We start from the raw sequence: 20,191 nt of genomic DNA, 5'->3' as shown, positions 1-20,191 counted from the left end.
ATCTGAGCAGCACTTTCTTTATGCAAGAAAAGTGCCTGGCATTCCTGGCCTCTGTTTAGTAGTGCCCCTCATTCATTATAGTAGCCAAAAGCTGTCATTGAGAAAGATTGCCCTGGTTTATAAATCTGGTAGTAGGTTGCTAGATCACAGCGTATGAATGTCTTCAACTTTATTAAATAACTGTCAGTTTTCTGTACAAAGTACACCTTCCAGTCCATAATGCATGAGAGAAGGTCTGCTTGTCTGCATTTCAGATATTTTAGAAGGTAGAAAAATATTAGTAGTAATATTTTATTAATTTTTGCCATTCTGAGGAGTATGAAATGGTACCTCATTGTAGTTTTTATTTGCATCTTTTTTTAATGTGTTCTTTGTAATAATACTTGGTAGGCATTAAAAATATCTTCCAGCCTGGGCAACATGGTGAAACCCCATCTCTACTAAAAATACCAAAACTTAGCTGGGTGTAGTGGTGGGCGCCTGTAATCCCAGCTACTCAGGAGGCTGAGGCAGGAGAATTGCTTGAACCTGGGAGGCAGAGGTTGCAGTGAGCCGAGATAGCGCCACCACACTCCAGCCTGGGGGACAGAACGAGACTCCGTCCCAAAAAAAAAAAAAAAAAAAAAAAACAAAACTTCTTCCACTCTTTAGCATGCATTTTCACTTTAAATATGTTGTCTTTTAATGACTAGAAGTTTTTTTAATTTTAATATCAAATGTATCATTCTTTTGGAGAAAGCCTTCTCTATACTGGGGTTATAAAAATTATTTCAGAGCATCTTTTAAGAGTTCACATTTAGATCTTAAATTTTTTTTGAACTGTTTGTATATAATGAGGTGCTCATGGATCTAAATTTACTTAAAAATAACTGCCCTTTATTGTGAAATTAGGTAATTTTTTATGTTAAGATGTTCTGATGAAATTACAGTGATAGTAATTGTTTTTAGTTCTTAATATCCCTTTGTGTCAAAATTAAAATTTGACACCTCTTTCATTCCAACTTTTCTCTTTTTTACTTTACCTGTTTTTTGAAATCCCTAAGGTTTAAGAACTACTACTTTAGTGTACTCTGATTCTTAGGTTTCATCTGTGTCTCACGTTTACCCACTACAGCATCATCAAATGTAAGTAGACACTCTTAAATACTGATCATTGATCCTCATCTGCATCTTCCACATTTCAGAGTTTGCTTGACATGTCTTTTCACCACTTTTTATTATGGCTAGGATTTTAAAAATGATACTGATGACCCTAATTTTTTTTTTAACAGAATGGAATTTCAGGCTAAATTTAAATGTTACTTGAATATAAATTTTTCTCAGCTATAGGGTCAAACTTCTTTGTTTTCCTAGTAATTAAAAGTGAAAATCATTAAACAAGTTCTTGCATACAGCTAAAGCTGCAAAACGGGAAAGGAAAATTGGGCCAGTGTCCACTGGGTACCAGTCACTATTCTGGGAATGGGAGGGTGGGGATGACATCTATGAGCAAAACAAGCAAAGATCCCTAACTTCCTGGAGCTTATCACCTACCAGAGGCCCACTGAGAATATGCATAACAAATAAAATAATATATTAGAAAGTGATAACTGCTTTGGAATAAAAGAAAACATAGAGAGGGGTAAGGTGGACCAAAGGAGTTAGTTGAACCTGTTAAATAGGGAAGAGGAGAATGGGCAGAGATGTGCAGTCAGTGAGAGTATTAGCAATGCAGATATTAGCAAAATACTGGAAGAGTGGACAGAATATGGTCTAAGTGAAACCTCTGTTCTTGGCTCTCTCCACCTTTAAGTTGTGTGAACTTGACAAGCTAATTAACTTAACCTGAATTCTTGATTTCTTCATGATAACCTGGGAAAAGTATTATTAAGATTAAAAGATATAACAAGTGAAAGTGCCTACTTCCTGCCCCCCACCTTGTTCTCATAGCACTCTGTACTTTATTTTCATAGCATTTATTATGGTCTATAATTATCTGTGTCATTATTTGATAAATATTTATCTCACTCATTCTAAAACATTGATGGAAAGAACCAGTCAGTGCAGTAAATTATTTTGTTAACATACAGTCATTTGTAGACAAACCCTAAACCTTTTTTCATGTGAAAATCATCTCATGCAGATTTATTGAGAAAGTGTTTTATACTTATAGAATGTCTTTATGCTAGAGCTTCAGATTGTATTACAGGTATTAGCCCATTAATTACCACATGTCATCTTTGTGATGAAGTCAATGGATATGTATCATCTTGCAGTTGAAGGAACTGAGGTTGCTAATTGCATAGAAACATACAAAATCAGAGAATTTGGATCAATTCTGATTACATTTGATTATATTTTCCTTTCTTTTCTTCAGTAGTGTTAAAATGGACTCTCTTTAAAGTATAAAAGCAAAAATACGTAGATTGTTGGAAAATCACTAGCAAACAAGCAATTAATATTTTAGTTATGACTTTACTTTTCAGTTTTTTCCCCCTGAGAAGCTTCTTATAGCGTCTGAGGTGATGTTAGAATTCTATGCATGTAGCAAACACATGTACCCCATAAATAGGTAAAATATTATCTGTCAGTGGAAAAAAAAAAGGATGACAATAGTTAGAGGCCTTTACACTTAAAAATACTTTATACAGATAAATACTTTTTAAAATTATGGCTTATCAGAGTATTTAAGATTTATGTTGAGGATGTAGTCACATTAAAATGGTAGGATTTAGAAAATGCATAGCACATGCCTAATGTAGATCAGAGTGAAGAAAGGGGGTTGAAATAACTTCATTTACTTGGTGCAGCCAAGTCTCCATTCCAATCACAAGAAACTTGAAGTAAAGCAAGTGCCTCCAGGAACAAAAAAGACATTATCAATCATGTCAAACTTGTTTGGCTTCTGAATTTAGATTTTTTTTTAAGTTTGTTTTGAAAATTAAAATCAATGGAAATAATTCATATAATAAACTTTTCCCAAAAATGTCATCTGCAGATTGTGACCTAGATATTTTGTTTCTGATTACTGTCCTGCTTAGTGTGCTGATAATTTTTCACTCTAGCTCTGTGGACCCAACCCCTAAAAGTTATGATTATTCTCTGCATATCAGTTATTAGCAAAGAAAATGTCATTTAGTAACTTGTGTTGGCAAGCCTACATCTGAAACACTACAAGTTACATTTTCTTCCGAGCTTTTTAACAGACCTGATTGTCACTTTTATTAATCAAATAAAGAGTTAGGGGCTGATCACAGTCCCTTTACAACTAATTGATAACAACCTGCTACAGACTTCTTTGTTCTTTCTCCAGTTCCACTGCTTCATTTGACTAGCCTGAAAAAAATAAAAAAACTAAAAGGGTGGGGGTGGGGTGGAAGGTGGGGGTAATGAGCTAATAGCCAGAAGCAGGACTTTACATATATAAAGGGCGTTCTGATACAAACCCCTAGGGTAATGGCTTTCCATTTTTCATTAGATTCTATAAAAAATACATTTTGCTTCATAACCTAATTCATACATATGCACCCAAAAACCAAAATAAGTCTCACTAAAGAGATTATCTAAATTAATCAGCATGGGCACGGGTCAGGGGAGACTGTTTTTGCCCCTTACGGAAGGAAGTACAGCTTAAACAGAGGCTTAAAAACTAGTAAAAGTTGTTTCATTTATTTGAAGGGGGAGTGATGAGTTGGGGGAATTTTATCAACAAAAAAGGAACGATATGTGATAAGGCACAGAAGCAGAAAAGAACCTCTCTTAGCGAGGAACAGCATGTTAAATAGAATAAATGAACAGGACAGTGCTCAGAAATAAGGCTAGAGACCAAGGCGGGTGGGGGGAATCATGTATAGCATGCCAGAGAATTTAGACTTATTTAAGAGTGCTTGAAAGGCCCATTGGAACATTTTAAACAGGAAAGTGACATCACCTGGTGGCAGTGTAGAGTATGGATTAGAGGGGTATGAAATAGATATTAGTGAGTGATTTTATAACATTCATTGAAAAGTGGTTGAGCTAAAAATGTGGCTAAGAGGTTTGGAGAGAGGTCCATAGGAAGTAGACCTTGATTGAATGAGAGGAATGAAGAGGGGGATGGGGAAAGAGTGAAATGCAGATGGAGATATTTCAGAGTCTAGAGTTTAAGGGGAGATACCTGAAATCTTAGAGGTTTAGATTTTTAGATCTAGGTAACATTGTAGTATAAAGGGTGGTTAAAGCACTAGGTTTGGGTGAGATAAAAAGAGGAAGACAAAAGACCAATCTATAAAAATAAATAATATAGGTTAAAAAAGAGTTTGAAGAAACCATCAGAGAAACCAAGATTGAAGGTTAATTTCAAGAAGGAAGGAAAGGACAACGATGTTAAATGCTATAAAGTGATCCTGTATAAGTTGAAGATTGAAAAATACGTGTTATACTTCGAAATTGTTAAGAGGTTGTCAGTGATCCTACAAGTTGATGATAGATGTTATATTACAATTCATTTTGGGCCTGACAGGGAATATTGGTAAGTGAGAAGTAAAGAGGTTTGATTCTGAAGAAAAAAAAAAAAACAAAAAAAAACTCAGGCATAGTAGGTAGAATCTAGATACAGATACATGCAAAAAAATTTTTTATTTATTTATTTATTATTTATTTTGAGACAGAGTCTCGCTCTGTCTTCCAGGCTGGAGTGCAGTGGCGTGATCTCGGCTCACTGCAAGCTCCGCCTCCCAGGTTCAGGCCATTCTTGCCTCAGCCTCCTGAGTAGCTGGGACTACAGGCGCCCGCTACCACGCCCGGCTAATTTTTTGTATTTTTTTTAGGAGAGACGGGGTTTCACGGTGTTAGCCAGGATGGTCTCGATCTCCTGACCTTGTGATCCACCCACCTCAGCCTCCCAAAGTGCTGGGATTACAGGCGTGAGCCACCGCACCCAGCCCATGCAAAACTTTTTTAAGCAAGTGCATGAACTCTGATGTGGAAACAGCTTCATGCTTTCAAGATACTGAAAGATGGTGAGTGAGAGAGGCTGCAACCATAGTGATGAGAGGGGGGATAGTATCAAGATATGGTTGGAGGAGTAAGCAAAAGCCACTTGACACAAGGCCTTTAAGGACCTGTGGAGAAGTTTGATTTTTTTTTTTTTTTTTTTTTTTTTTTTTGGGATGGAGTCTCACTCTGTCGCCCAGACTGGAGTGCAGTGGCACGATCTTGGCTCACTGCAACCTCAGCCTCATGAATTCAAGCGATTCTACCACCTCAGCCTCCCGAGTAATCCTGGGATTACAGGCACATGCCATCACGCCTGGCTAATTTTTGTATTTTTAGTAGAGACGGGGTTTCACCCTATTGGCCAGGCTGGTCTCCATCTCCTGTCCGCCTCAGCCTCCCAAAGTGCTGGGATTACAGGCATGAGCCACTGTCCCCGACCTTGATTTTTTTACAAGTAGAGAGAGAAGCCATCAAGGAGTTTTTAAGCGGGAAATCACCTTGTAGGCCATCTAGAAAAGAAACTGTAGATTAGGAGAACATACGAATGGAAGAAATTCACATTTACTCAAATATTTTTCTTTGTGTTTACTCGCACATTTTGAGTTGTTCTTTCTGTTTTCTTATTCTATATAACCCTAGTTAGTCCTTTCATTTCCTCATAGTGAGAAACTAGTACAAAAAGGATAGAAAAGGCAATCTTAATAAATTCAGAGAATTGCATTTGTTCTTATTTACAATTAAAGATGACATAAATTGACTTTTCAATTGAACTGTCTTTTTTGGGGTTTAGACTTTTAAGATATTAAAGTCAATGAAAATTTCCTGCCTATCTGATACTGTTCTGGCTTGTTTTTAGTAAGGCTCCTAAAGAATTTACTTTTCTTTTGGAAATGTCATTTTAAAATATTCTCAGTATTTTTAATGGAATGTAGAATTAAAGTGTTTTTTTGTTTTGTTTTTTTTTTTCCTATAGGGACAAGGCAGGAAGAGAGCCATATTTAGTTGCATAAAGATAATGTTAACATAGGATATGATGTCCCCGAAATAGGCAGTTTACAGAGAAGAGGGAGGATTTAGTATAATTTTGCCAGAGAAGCTCTGTGTCTCATAGTGTATTATTTTCACATTAAAATTGAGGCAGTAGGGGGCATAGAGCTCATTTAAATAGAATTATAGCCAGAACCTTCATTTTCCAACTCTTGGGCTAGTGCTCCTTCCACAATTCCTATATTTCCTACAGGTCCAAGTAATGTTGTCAAAGATATATTTAACTCATCTAATAACAGGGTCCATGGGTTCCCTGCCTAAAAGGGTATGCAAGACCATTTAGTAACCTGATGTGCAACATTTGTAAGGGTGAGCAAACCACCCGTCTTAAATGCCTGCTTTCTTCCTTATCACAAAGAAGTATTTACACCAAAGATACCCTAGACATATAGACTACCAAATAAAAACTACAGGCTCAGCCTATGAGATTCATCTCAAATAAAGGATTTGCCTCAATGTTTTTACAAACCTCTTCTGCTTTCCTCCATCCCACTCTTCCCCAGTTGCATTACTTGGCATACAGCTTTGGAAACATTGTTCTGTCAGCTTTGGCTAAAATACTTTTCAGACCTACCCTAGGACATTTCTTGAAAAGAAAAAACAAAAACAGTATTTGCTTGTATTGTTGCTACTCAGCTCTCTTTTCTTTTTTTCCCCGAGAGTCTTGCTCTGTCGCCCAGGTTGGAGTGCAGTGGTGCAATCTCGGCTCACTGTAGCCTCTGCCTACGGGTTCAAGCTATTCTCATGTCTCAGCCTCTTGAGTAGCTGGGATTACAGGCACGCACCACCACACCTGGCTTATTGTTGTATTTTTAGTAGAGATATGGTTTCACCATGTTGGCCAGGCTTGCTCTGAAACTCCTGACCTCAGGTGATCCATCCACCTCAGACTTGCAAAGTGCAGGGACCTACAGGTGCACACCTGTAGGTGTGCACCACCATGCCTAATTTTTTTGGTAGAGACAGAGTTTTGCCATGTTGCCCAGGCTGGTCTCAAATGCCTGAGCTCAAGTGATCCACCTACCTCGGCCTCCCAAAGTGCTGGGATTACGGGTGGGAGCCACCACTCCCAGCCAGAGATTTGTTTTTAAATTTCTCACATGTCTAAACCCGCCCTTTCCCATGTGTGTTTTTTGTTTGTTTGTTTGTTTGTTTGAGATGGAGTTTCACTTTTGTTGCCCAAGCTGGAGTGCAATGGCACGATCTTGGCTCAACGCAACCTCCACCTCCTGGGTTCAAGCGATTCTCCTGCCTCAGCCTCCTGAGTAGTTGGGATTACAGGCATGCATCGCCATGCCCAGCTAATTTTTTTTTTTTTTTTTTTTTAGTAGAGACGGAGTTTCGCCATGTTGGTCAGGCTGGTCTCGAACTCCCAACCTCAGGTGATCTGCCCACCTCGGCCTCCCAAAGTGCTGGGATTACAGGCGTGAGCCACCATGCCCAGCCTCCCATGTTTTTACTTCCTTTCCACCATGCACCCTATGCTTTTCTTCTTTCTCACTTTACACATTATCCTCCTAGCCTGGAGGATTTTCCTTCCGTTTTGGGAAGTCATAGCTAACTGAAGTTCTAATTCTCTCACAAAGGCTTTCCTAGTTCTTGATCTCTGCTGTCTTCTGATTTCTGAAAGCTTAAAATCTACTCCACATTAAATAGCCCTTAATTTTTTATTGGATGAAAAGACCCTACAGAACATTAATTCCCAATCTGTTAAATATATTGTTCTTATTTTCTTATATTAGGCATCTAGACTATTCTTTGAAATCTTTATTCCATTTCTTCTTATGCACTACTGAAAAAAAAAATATATGAAAAGACAGATTTCCATATTTGAAGAAGGTGGTGAAATGTAAACTTTTTGAGGCTGGAAAAGTTTTATTAAGCACAAGTAACAAGTGTTTGTTACACATCGAAGAGTAGTGCTATTTCTTCAAACCTTTACTTACAGATGCATATGATTAAGGGAAAACTGCTGCAGCCGGAGGAAAAGGAAGTGGTAGAGATGACAGTTTATGCAGCTAGCCAAACTGGGTAGACAAACTGAAGGCCACATTAGTAAGGATTGACTGACATGTTACAACATCTATGTAAAGAGAGTTAAAGAGTATTACATTTATATTGAGACTGCGTAAATGTTATAATTCCCCCATATCTCTACTAAAAAGGTATTATATACAGTATATGGAAAAGGGATTGATAGTTAAATGAGGAATATAAATTCCTTTGGGAAATAAATTGTTTGCAAGATGGCTTCATTTTAATTTCATTTTTTATATTTTTTGAGACAGGGTCTTCCCCTGTTGCCCAGGCTGGATTGCAGTGGCACGATCATGGCTCACTGTAGCCTTGACTCCTGGGCTCAGGCAATCCTCCCACCTCAGACTCCTGAGTAGCTGGGACCACAGGCGTGTGCCACCACACCCAGCTAATTTTTATTTTTTGTACACACTATGTTGCCCAAGCTGGTCTTGAACTCTTGGGCTCAAGTGATCCTTCCACCTTGGCCTCCCAAAGTGCTGGGATGAGCCACTGAGCGTGGCCTGCAGAATGACTTTATATCTCATGTAGAGCAAGGTTACAAGAAGTTTAATGATAATGGAGTGGTTGAAACCCTCTAAGCCAACTGTTATTAATTAGATTTATGGGTTATTCTTGGAGCTGCCACTTCTATAACTTTTCTTGGTTAATCTTTAGGTAAAAAGGGGACAGATCAATTTATTAGCCATTAGTTGGCACCTAAAATTCTTTCTAGTTATAAATTCATGTGTTTCCAATGAGAGACCTAAACATTTTCTTATTGTTCTGTACTTCCTCTTGGGCACCCACCACTGAACATCTTAACCCTTATTCTAAGAGGTTTTGCATATAATCAGCCCCACGGCTGCTAGAAGAGAGAGATGACATTTCCTAACCAAATTCAGCTTCTTCAGCTCAGAAAAAAGGATCTTTTTTGCAACAACATGAAAACCTATACAGGGGTTTAATCAATTTTCTCTATGTCCATTTATCCCATTTTCCCTTTTAATTCTGTCATTTGCCTTTGAAAAGGTGAGGAGAGGGACACTCCTATGTCTTGAAGAAGGTGTGTGTGTGTGTGTGTGTGTGTGTGTGTGTGTGTGTTTTGGTAGAAGATAGAACGGTATATATACATAGACCCCCCTGTTTATTGGGTTGACTTTGTAATAACCATCAGAAGACTTTTTAAACAGCGTTTTCATTAGGAAAAGCTGAAGCCTTATGCTATAAATTTGGCATCTTTTTTATTCGCAGGCTGAAATTCTAACCCTCCTTCACCAGTATCTCTAAGTTACCAAGAACTCAAGATATTTTTTAGAACTTTGATATCTTGACCAAGTTCTCTTGAACACCCACTGGATAGGTGACAGAACTAGGGATATTCCTTAATGCCTATATGTAGACATATTTTCAGGGCAGGGATAAGAAGTCTGCTACTACATTTGTAGTCTGCAATTTTATGCAATTCTAAAAGGTAAAAAAAGAAATTGAAGTCAGGAGTACAATGTAGAAGTTCCTATCTGCAGCTGAGAATGTTAATCATATAGAAGTGAAGTTGGGGAGAGAATGAGCATTCACTGAATCAAGATATGAGTAGATTAAGATTCAGCTTGGTTTATTTTGTAACAGAAATGTCTTACACAGCACTGGAAATATCCATCTTAACCACAGATTAGATAGGTGCAAAAAGGAAGGGTTCTTTTACCTTTCTAAATAGAAATTAAGATATTATAGCTGTTCTAGATTGGGTGAGTGGTAAAGCTTGAGAAGCTTAAAATGAAAATGTAATATATCTTAAGAACCTCCAGAGTTTTGAGAAAGTAGTTTTCGAGTTAGTCTGTTATTAAATATTTTGGACCTTTTGTCCCAAAATTTTGCGTGTAGTTTCAGGAGTTTTCCATGAACCACAGACTCTAAATAGTCCTGTTGCATTCTAAGGTAATTTTTAGGCTTGACCCCAAGCTGTTGGCACATTAAGTGATTTTGCATGGAATTGATTAAATAGTCCCTAGCTCCGAACCATCCAAGTAAGGGTTTGTCCAAAGTCAGGTCTGAGAGCAATATACAGTATAATGTTATCCTGAGACATTGACATTTTCTGGTAGAAGATATTAAGAAAGTTAACTAAGTATTAGAACATTGACAGATTGGTGTTTCAGATGCTGAACAGTTTGATGCATTCTTCAAATTGCAGACTTTACAAAGTAAGGTAATGTAGTACTTCTCAACTTTAAAAATCTATACTGGGTCATAGCCTCCTTTTTCCATACTGGTATTCTACAGAAGGCAGAAGAATCTTGAGAGTAAGTTGCAAAGGCAGATAATTCAGCCAGAAACACAATTATATACCCTATTTGGCCAGGACATAGGCTTTAGGCAGGTAAGTACTGGTCTAGTCAAATTCCTAAAGAAGTTATAATTTCTTGGCTTCCAGGTCTAAGAACACTTCCTGATGACTGCTGAATATGAAACCTGGCTTTACCATTTACTAACACTGTGGTCTTGCATAAGTTAAACTTATCTATGTTTCTGTTTCCTCATCTGTAAATGGGGTGGGAGGAGGGAGGAAAAAATAATATCATCTCATAGGATTGTTAAAGTACTTGGAGCAAGACCTAGTAAGTGCTGCATAAGTGTGTTTTGGTAAATTAACACTGGCCTGGCTTTTCTAACCCAGCAAAGTTTTAAACCTGAAAGTTTGGATTTGCCAGTCAATAATAATACTGTTTGATTTGTTTTGACAAAATTCAGCTCAGCCAGCAGTGGCTTTTGAGTGATTTCTGTGTGGCAGCCATTGCTAGGTGTAGGTATACTTGAATTTAAGTATGTGCAGTGGGGAGGGGTGTGTTATATGGTTCAAAACTAATAAGGACAAACATGACCTTATAGTTAGTAAATGATTTATGAAATGGTTCATTTGATTAATTGTACAATCAAAAGAAACTTTTTTTTTTTTTTTAGGAGATGTGTTCTTGCTTTGTCACCTAGACTGGTAGTGCCATGGTGTGATCATAGCTTACTGTAGCTTCACATTTCTGGGATCAAGTATTCTCCTACCTCAGCCACCCAAGTAGCTGGGATTATAGGCATGAGCCACCACGCCTGGCTAAAATGAACATTTTTAAGCCCAAAAAGTCTAGTTCCTTTTGAAATAAGACTTTCTGGGCCCTTTGTATACATTTCCATGCTTTTAGAAGGTAGCTTTTAATAATATGTACAGACTGCAATTTAATTTTTTAGTAATAATGCCCCAAGTGCTAAAGATAAAACTTCTAAAAATTTTGGTAGCTGGGTGTCATGGCGGGCACCTGTAATTCCAGCTACTTGAGAGGCTGAGGCAGAGCCTACTTGAACCCGGGAGGCAGAGGTTGCAGTGAGCCCAAATGGTGCCACTGCACTCCAGCCTGGGCAACAGACTGAGACACCATCTTTAAAAAACCTAAAAAAAATTGAAATTTAATGTATTTATTACCTTAATCCAGTTTTATATGTATACACAAATTGGTTATAGTATCTATTTTGTTACCAACTGAGAAATAAGAAATAAGTCAAACATCAGTAGATGAAAGGACAAGCAAAATGTGCATTATATTGTGAAATATATATTTGATCTTCATTCTTGTGTTGTGTCATACAACTCCTACAATCCTTAGAATCTCCAAAGTGAAGTATCCTTTTTTTTTTTTTTTTTTTGAGACAGAGTCTCGCTCTGTCGCCCAGGCTGGAGTGCAGTGGCACGATCTCAGCTCACTGCAAGCGCTGTCCCGGGTTCACACCATTCTCTTGCCTCAGCCTCCCAAGTAGCTGGGACTACAGGTGCCCGCCACCACACCCAGCTAATTTTTTTGTATTTTTAGTAGAGACAGGGTTTCACCATATTAGCCAGGATGGTCTCCATCTCCTGACCTTGTGATCCGCCCACCTCAGCCTCCCAAAGTGCTGGGATTACAGGCGTGAGCCACCGTGCCCGGCCAGTGAAGTATCTTTGTATGCTAATAAGTTGACTGAAAGCCATGCACCTCTAGGTAGCTATTGGATGGATGTTAGTTACCCAGAAACAGGCAGGATTAGAGGGTTGGGACTTGCAGGCCTGCCTGTTAATCTCTGGGGAGGAGAGAGGGCGTGAAGGTTAAGTTGATAGCAACGGCCAGTGATTTAATCAATCATTGCCTACTTAACAAAGCTTCCATAAAAATCCAAAAGGACTGGATTCAGAAAGCTTCCAGATGGCTGAGCACATGGAGGGTGGCATCCCCTTCCTACGTGCCTTGCCCTGTGCATCTCTTCAACTGTATCCTTTGTAATATCCTTTATAATAAACTGGTAAATCTGTCTCCTTGAGTTCTGTGCGTCACTCTAACACATTAATTGAACTGGAATAAGAGGTTGTGGGAACCCCAATTTATAGTCAGTTAGTCAGAAGCATAGGTAAAACAACCTGGGGCTTTAGATTGGGATTGGAAGTGGGGAGCCCTCAACCTGTGGGATGTGACACTGTCTCCAGGTAGATAATGTTGGAATTGAACTGGGTGGGAGGACACCCACCTGGTGTCCACTGCAGAAGTGATTGCTTGCATTGGGGAAAATCTCTCATACATCTGGTCACAGAAGTATTCTGGTGATTGTTGTGGTGTGAGTGCAAAGGACAAAACAGTTTGTTTTAGGTACAATGGAATATTTTTCAGCCTTGAAAAGGAAGGGAAATTCTAAAACATGCCACAATGAAATAAGCCTGTCACAAAAGGACAAATATTGTATAATTCCACTTGTATGAGGTACTTAGAATAGTCAAATTCATAGAGACAAAATGGTGGTTGCCAGAGGCTAGCAGGAGAAGAAAATGATGTTATTGTTCAGTGGGTATAGAGTTACAGTTGGGGAAGATGAAAAGTAAAATCTGGTGATAATTGCACAATAATGTGAATGTATTTAATGCCATGGAACTGTACACTTAAAATAGTAACTTTTATCTATATTTTACCATAATTTTAAAAACACAACATTATTTCCCTACAGTGACCAAGATAGATACAAAAACCACTCATTTTGGAAAACAGCTGTGGGAAATGACAACCTCCCTTACTCTCTCACCTCTGCACTTCCCCCACCTTATCACCTGCCTTCCCCCCTCCAAATTAATTTGCTAAATGTAAATTTATGTTTATAAATTTTATATTAACTAAATTTTGGTAAATATAGTGTACTTGTTTAGGAGCTTTGTGTTTTTTGTTTTTTTTTTTTGTTTTTTTTTTTTTTTTTGAGAGGGAGTCTCACTCTGTCGCCCAGGCTGGAGTGCAGTGGTGTGATCTCCTCTCACTGCAAGCTCCACCTCCCGGGTTCACGCCATTCTCCTGCCTCAGCCTCCCAAGTAGCTGGGATAACAGGTGTGCGCCTGCCACCACGCCTGGCTAATTTTTTTGTATTTTTAGTAGAGATGGGGTTTCGCCATGTTAGCCAGGATGGTCTCGATCTCCTGACCTCATGATTCGCCCGCCTCGACCTCTCAAAGTGCTGGGATTACAGGTGTGAGCCACTGCGCCTGGCCAGGAGCTTTGTTTTTAGTAGCAGGAACAACTCTGAAAACCTGAAGTTTTTCAAATTATAAATTTCTTCATTCTTTTCATATACTATGGAAGATTGTATCTGAAGCTTATGAGAACATCTTAGTTAAAAGTTTTAGAACTAGAAGAAACCTTATTATCAGTTTATGCTTTTCACTTTGTAGAAAAGGAAAATGAGGTATAAAGAGATTGACTTCCCTAAAGTCACCAGCTTTTTAATAGTAAAGCTGAAAGCCATGGCTCTTTTGATTCTTAGTGCTCTTAGTGCTCTTAGTGCTTCTTAGTGCTCTTTGGACTACACTGTGCTATCGTGCTGTCCAAAGGCTTCATTGGCATCTCACTAGAAGAATTTACTGGGTAAAATTTTTAATTACATTATCGGACCAAGTAGTTAAAGCTGTACTGTGTTCTCGAATATTTGTAAAGTATCTTCTGGTCCCATTGAAGAGGTAAACGGAACATACTTGTTTGCCCTATAGACAGGGTATGGGTGTATGTGAGAGAGAGAGAGAGTGCGTATGTGTGTGTTTGTGAGAGACAGACTGACACTGACTACTCTATCTCCAAAATCCTCTTTATTCTAGCACTTACAGGAGTTCCAATTCTGCAGTCAGTCCTATTCAGACTATAAGCCTTCTGGGTCAATAGGCTTACACAAATATAAAGGAAACCCAATTTAGTTCTTTGCTTAGAAATATGAACAGTCAAGAAAGAAGCATTCCAACGGCATGAAACCCAAGATGAACAAGCATGACCTGAAAAACACAAATGAAGAGAACAAAAAGAAAAGCTTTATAGATATAGTGGATAGTCCTAGGATTCCTAAAAAGGAATTCCACGTGGAACAGAGAAGATGGAGAGGAAATAGAAGAAAAATTATCTGAGCTAAATAAAGACTCAGGGCTTTAGATCAAATGGACCCATTAAGTATAAAACAAAATTAACAAATAATAACACACATTTAGATAATAGTCTTATGAAATTTCAGAGCTAAGGATGTAGGGAAATCTAATAAATATTTTTGCAGGGAGAGATGAGAATCACTTTTAAAAAATCAGATTGGTAGACACTTTTATTACTGGGTGCTAGAAAATGTGGACCAATGATTTAAATTTCGAGGAGAATTTTAAGAAACAACCTATAATTCTGAAGCAGACCTAGTTTGCTGTGAGTGTGGAAGTATACATAACAGTGTAGTTTACTTCCCCAGACCTTTGGGTGAGGGGGTGGGGGGTAGTGCCTGGGAGTTGTAGTACAGCAAAATCAAACAAAAAAATGTTACAAAAAGGAGCTTGAGATTAAGAATCAACAGAAGTATGTGATGAAAAGAAGTACTAGGTAGGCAGACAACTGGGCTGTGAACTAACCCAGAACTTAATTATTTAAAATTAAAACAGAATTCACTGGGGTCTAAACATGTCTTTAAGAACAACATGGATTTTGTTGAACAAATTCTAATAATAAAATGGAATATGTTAAATGTAATAAAAAGGCAAAAACTTCAGAAAATTAAAGCCTCTTCTGAAAGTCCAAATGTGAAGCAAACGAAAATATGCCTTATTTTTGAACAGTGAGTTGTAATTGAGTATAGAGAACATAAACACCTTGACACTTGGAATTTAGTGACATAAAATTGCTATTTATTCTCTGAGTTTTACCATGCCCCTTGGATGGGCAGTGAATGACACTGTAAGTACTTTTTATTATCCAATTAATGAGAATCAACCAATAGATAAAAACTTAATAAACTGCAAATGATATAAAACTTAATGTGAAACTTAATTGTATAGTCAGCAATAATGGTATATGATTACATGGGGGAGCCAGAAGAAACTTCCTAAAGTTGATAGAATAAGAAATACAGGTTCAGCTATAATATCTAAAGTTATAACTAATACAAACTAAAATAAATCAGAATGAGCAAAGAAGGCGGGAATTAGGGTAAATCTTCTCAGTCTTTCGTGTGTGTGTGTGTGTGTGTGTGTGTGTGTGTGTGTGTGTGTGTGTGTGTGTGTGTGTGTGTGTGTGTGTGTGTGTGTGTGTGTGTGTGTGTGTGTGTGTGTGTGTGTGTGTGTGTGTGTGTGTGTGTGTGTGTGTGTGTGTATGTGTGAGACAGAGTCCAGCTCTGTCACCCAGGCTGGAATGCTGTGGCACAAACTCAGCTCACTGCAACCTCTGTCTCCTGGGCTCAAGCTATTCTCCTGTCTCAACCTCCCGACTAGCTGGGATTGCAGGCATGCACCGTCACTCCCAGCTAATTATTTATTTATTTATTTATTTATTTTTATTCTTAGTAGAGACAGGGTCTCACCGTGTTGGCCAGGCTGGTCTTGAAACTCCTGACCTCAAGTGATCCACCCTCCTCTGCTCCTGAAGTGCTGGGATTACAGGTATGAGCTACCTTGCCCGGCCCGCTCAGTCTTTTATAATGAGGCTACACTGTGATAAGAAATAATGGACTTTAAAAAAAAATGAGTATGGTGGTAAGCACTAGAAGAATTAAAAACAAATGTCCCAAAATTGTAATTTCTGAGAACAAGGCTGAGGTTTGGGTTGGGATTAGGGAAGAGACTGAAGAAGTTTTAAGTGTTTTTTTTTTTTTGGTCATTTTTTTAAATCAGTTTTGTACATGTATGTGGTCAGGAAGCCAAATAATTCTACAAATTCCCGGGGGCATTTACTTATTTTTGAATGATTCTTTTGGTGTTTACTTCCATATCGCTAGATAACAGTATTATATTACTACTTCTTACATGTTGACATCCCACTTACAGTAGAGAGCATAGCTGTCCCCCACCAGTATCGCACAAATATGCTCCCAGATCCCCCAACTTCCCTGTGTAATTTGCCATGTAAGTATCTTTTAAGATACGTCTTTCAGATTAGTCTGATTCCTCAGAGGAGGTTTTCCCAATGTAAACCTCTACTCTTATGAGTTGGAGACAGTATCTAGGGAACTGCATTTTTTGAAGTGGACTTTTAACCAATCCTTATTTTAGCCTGGCGAGGAGACTTTTAAAAAATAGTGTAACATGTGGTTTGATTTTTTTTTTTTCTTTAGACGGAGTCTCGCACTGTCATCCAGGCTGGAGTGCAGTGGTGCGATCTCGGCTCACTGCAACCTGTACCTCCTAGGTTCAAGTGATTCACCTGCCTCAGCCTCCCGAGTAGCTATGATTACAGGTGCCTGCCACCACGCCTGGCTAATTTTTTGTATTTTTGGTAGAGATGGAGTTTCACTGTATTGGCCAGGCTGGTCTCGAACTCCTGACCTTGTGATCTGCCCGCCTCAGCCTCCCAAAGTGCTGTGATTACAGGCGTGAGACACTGCACCTGGCTGGTTTGTTTTTTTTTTTAATCTTTGTCTTGTAGTACTTTCATAATAGCAATGTTATTTCTTAAAATATCAAATCCCTATTGTGGAACTTGACTAATATTTATTTGAATACAGTAGTAGTATTATCACTGTTTACATTTTTGTCTTTTTACTGTAGCTCTAATATGTTTTACAGCAGTTTCAGTTGCCTAAAAAACAAAACCTTTGTTGTTGTTTGGTAAAGTTTTTTTAACTTTATTGAAACACCTTATTTTATTTACTGCTTGGTAAATAAGGGTCGTTTGGATCCATGCTCATATGCTGTGTTGACCTGTAAATGGTTTTATAAACTTTTTGTATAAACTCTTAGAAATAATCTTTTTTGTAACTCTTAGAAATTCGAACTGGGGTACCCATAATATGAACCTCTTTTTAAAAAAGATTGTATTCGTTATTTATAATCAATAATCCTTAAATTTTGTGAGATTTGTGACTACATTGACTAGATAATATTGAGGTACATATGGGTGTTCTATGGTATGAAAAATACTGAGTAGGTACTCACCTGAAAAGTTTCTCAGGGACTTATTTTACTTATAAACTAGGGAATAATGTGCATTGTGGAATGTTTCTGGAACAATGTAATATGACAGCTTTTCTATGAACTTTGAGGATAAATATGATTTGGATTCTTGAAATAGAAATGCCAAAAGCTGATGATCAGGGAGAGAAAACATGTGTCTGTTCATGTCTAGCTTACACTCAACAACAGGTAAAGGTGTGACTTTTAAAAGCCCTGAGCTAATTGTACTTTCCAGTCACCAAAAGTTTTATAGGAATATGTGATACTAGCATATGCAAAAACCAACAACCTGTTTTACTGCTCCATCAGGAAGACTTGGTTTACTTGTTAGGGCATTGCTCTGGTGGATCATCAAGATTGTAAGTGTTTAGGATACTGTTTTGGACTGTGTTCAGAAATTCATTAGCTAATAGTCGCAAGTGTTTTTTACACTTTCTCATGGTTTACTTGCAACTTCAGCTTACAAAAACCTCTCAAGAACATGAATCCTTCTGATTCATCAAACCGTGGATTAAAACATAGATAGGCTAATTGAGTTGCACTGCTCATTTTTAATAAAATGGCTTTTATGTTAGAATTGGGTTAGAAATAAGTCTGTGTCGTAAAGATAAAATTTTCCAGAATAGTATTATGTAGGCAATCTCACTTAGTTCTATGTGTTTTATCAATGTTCAACAGAAAGATCTATGAGATTTACCTATATGTACTTTGATGGAAAAGCCAAGAAGGAAGGTGCTCTTTAGCATTTGAAGCTAGTATGAATTTAAAGCATGGAACCGTTTGTTCTGGATTGCCTGGGTTTCAAAGGTTTTTGTTCAGCACTGCCCATTAGGGCTTTCTGTAGTGAAAGAAATATTCATACTATGCTGTGTAACTTGTAGCCACAGTGGCTGGTGGGACTGAAGAAGTGAATATTTAATTTTAGGTAATTTAAATTTAAATAATCATATGTGGAGAGTGAGTGCTTAGATAGTGCAGTGTCTAGTAGTATCAAGAAACTGAGGGAAAACAAAAGTAATAAAAAGCACTGCATTAAACTAAATAGGACTTCTGACCCAAATTAGTTTGCTTGGCACAGCTTATAGACTCTTTACCTTTAATTTTCATCTTCTACTATAATGTCATCATAGATCTAACATCTTCATTTCTGAACCTTACTAGCTTTTTTTTACTAGAATAGTAAGTTCACAACTTACACTAGAACTGACACTATTTTGATGTCTCTGGTTGATGCCTCCTATCTTCACCTCAACTTTCTTTTTTCGTCTAACTCCAATACTTTCCACCAATGAGAAAGGGCTCTTATTTGCACATTGCCCAGTACATTTTTTTTCCATTTGAGAAACTCCTAAATTTTTCTAAACTTAAATTATTAAGGCGTTTGTTCAATTTACCCCAACAAAACCCACACTTCTAAGGGTGTTTTCAAGTGACCCCTTGGCACTATTACACTCTATATCTAGAATCTTATTGGTATTTAAAAATTGCAACTTTACCTTAAAAGTACCAGACATGATTCTTTTTCAAAGAAGAGGTTTTGCAAAAATTTCTTCTTTTAATTCAAAATATTAAAACATTAATATTTTTAAAATTTTTTCTCCGAGTTTAAAAACTCATGTAGCATGCAGTTCATCCAGTTTGTGTCTTCAAGCAGAGTTGACTTTTTCCTGCAAAGTCACCTGAATTTTGAGCCCTTTGATCTCACAGATGAAACTCTTGTTTCATCTGTGAAACCCATTTCATCCATGAAACCCTGTCTCTACAAAAAGTACGAATAATTAGCCAGGCATGGTGGCACACACTTGTGATCCCAGCTGCTTGGGAGGCTGAGATAGGAGGATCGCTTGAACCTGGGAGGCGGAGGGTACAGATCACATCACTGCACTGCAGCCGGAGCAACAGAGTGTGATGAGCTATCATCCTGCATAAGGCATGCACAGATAAGAAAATGTTTTAAAACATTGTTACAACTAAGTACCTCCTTGTCCAAGTTGTAGTTAGTGAGTTAGTGGATTTTTTTTTTTTTTTTATTCTTTTGAGACAAGGTCTCCCTATGTTGCCCAGGCTGGTCTTGAACTCCTGGCCTCAAGAGATCCTCCTGACTCGGTCTCCTGAAGTGCTCAGATTACAGGCATGAGCCACTGTGCCTGGCCCAGGAAACTTTGATACTGTGTTTTGGATGCTTCATCTTCTTTCAAGGTGAATATTCAGCTTCTCTGTATGTACTAAACTCTGTAATGTGTATGGCTTTCTAAAAACCATAACACTCAGAGTTTCACATGTAGCTATACTTAGAATACTACTACAGATTACATAGAATGATATTGCATCCCCATATTTATCCATAAATGGAGTAATTCATCTTGAATTTTAGACTATAGTTCTTAACATGAAATCTAATATATCAAAATTTAAATGGTTTATCATATACAGTGTACTGAGCATAGTTGTCAACATATCACACAAAATGAAGAAAGATATAAGCATTCTTTTAAATGTTTTCTCTAAACCTGCTTTTAAAGACTTTTAATGCTAGTTCAGTACAACAAAAATCTTAAACCTTATAATAATTAGTAGTAATATGAGTTGGTCTGCATTACCAAGAAACTATTACAAGGAGATCAAAAGGAGATTTTTTTTCCCCTAGTAAATTGTTATTATATCAAAAATTGACAGGAGTCATGTCAGTAATTTCTTATGTTAGAAGAGAGG

General features: G+C 37.7%; 1 protein-coding gene across 6 annotated transcripts in view; it reads left to right on the top strand.

Moving 5' to 3' along the window:
• Positions 1 to 20,191, top strand: part of ABHD17B (abhydrolase domain containing 17B, depalmitoylase) — a 45,249-nt gene that overhangs the window by 5,504 nt on the left and 19,554 nt on the right. The window lies entirely within an intron of this gene.

The sequence above is a fragment of the Pongo abelii genome, chromosome 13 (genome assembly GCF_028885655.2).
Source record: "Pongo abelii isolate AG06213 chromosome 13, NHGRI_mPonAbe1-v2.0_pri, whole genome shotgun sequence".
Taxonomy (NCBI): Eukaryota; Metazoa; Chordata; class Mammalia; order Primates; family Hominidae; genus Pongo; species Pongo abelii.
This window is presented reverse-complemented; position numbering and strand designations above follow the sequence as displayed.